General features: G+C 37.8%; 1 pseudogene; it reads right to left on the minus strand.

Moving 5' to 3' along the window:
* Positions 1 to 527: 527 nt before the first annotated feature.
* On the minus strand, positions 528 to 937 carry LOC118847162 (annotated as a pseudogene).
* Between the last annotated feature and the right edge of the window lie 338 nt (positions 938 to 1,275).

Below are 1,275 nucleotides of genomic sequence, written 5' to 3' on the forward strand. Positions count from 1 at the left end.
TCCATATGCTTCCTTTTTAATTATTAAATATTTGAGCACATGCTCCACTTTAAAAAAAATATGGTGTTTTTATTGCTCTGATTTAGGTAGTCCCTAAGTTAAGACTATTCTCCAAGTTTACTGAAAGGCTGCAAGTATTTTTTTAATTAACCATATATGCTACAGAGAACATCACCCAGGGCATTATGCTGAGCTGATGAGAATACCCATGTTTCACTATGAGGACAAAGAATCCCAGATTTTAATGAAATAGGTTTACAGCAGTTTTCTTTATGAAGTTGTATTTAAACAAAGAAGCAAGCTCGGAACTTTAGTATCAGAGTATTTAAAAAACTTGTTACATACAAATAAATTTTTTAAAATCTTAAGGGCAACTGCAAAAGTTGCTGCTAGGGATCCTCATTTTTAAAGGTATATCAACTTTGGCACACTTTTCACCCTTCTCCAATGAACAGGGCAAGAGAAAAATAAAAATTTTAAAATATTTTGGGTTTATTTTTTTTTTGCCAAGACTAAACAACTAACTCCTAGAAGCAGAAGCAATCCCTTACAATCATCCATACTGTGTTGTTGGGTGTGGTTTGTGCTGTCAACAGGAAGTTCTGGCTGAAATAGTCCTGTTCATTTCCATCAAACTTCACAGTCCTGAAGGTCACATGAGGATATGGCTCTGAATAGCTTGCTCATGAATAGGTTGGTAATCTAACATGCAGATATGGAATTCACCAGAAGGCAGCATCTCAAAAAACTCATTCAGGGCATGTTGTCCAGAAATAGCATTCCCATTCCAAATCAAAGTTTCACTGTTCGGGTACAATCTGGTCAGCATCCTTCTCCTTTTAGCAATGGTGCCATAGGAAATATTGACAAATTCTTCAGCAGCTCTATATGTCTGGTCCACATAAATCTTAAAATCCACAGATAATGCCATTGCCATTTCCACTTCCCAGTAAAGAGTTTCCAGTGAGGTCCAAAAGACCTGCAGGCACAGGAGCAATCAGGAAGTTCAGAACGAGCAGAAGTTTCAAGAGCCCTAACTCCTATTACACTACTTTAAATTTAGGTAGACAAGGGCAAGCAGGGAGATGGAAAAGATGGAAATCCCCATCTGAGTCATCTTGAAAGCTGGCATTCATTTCCTAAATAGGCAGCAGTGGGAAAATGGCAGAAAAGCACCCAGGTCTAGTCAAGCCAAGGTCACATGGTAATGCTGGTGAAGACAGTGTAGGCATTATTGTAGGAATTATATGTAGGAATTATTTTCTTCAGTGAGCT

Source organism: Trichosurus vulpecula, chromosome 4 (genome assembly GCF_011100635.1).
Source record: "Trichosurus vulpecula isolate mTriVul1 chromosome 4, mTriVul1.pri, whole genome shotgun sequence".
In the NCBI taxonomy this organism is placed as follows: domain Eukaryota; kingdom Metazoa; phylum Chordata; class Mammalia; order Diprotodontia; family Phalangeridae; genus Trichosurus; species Trichosurus vulpecula.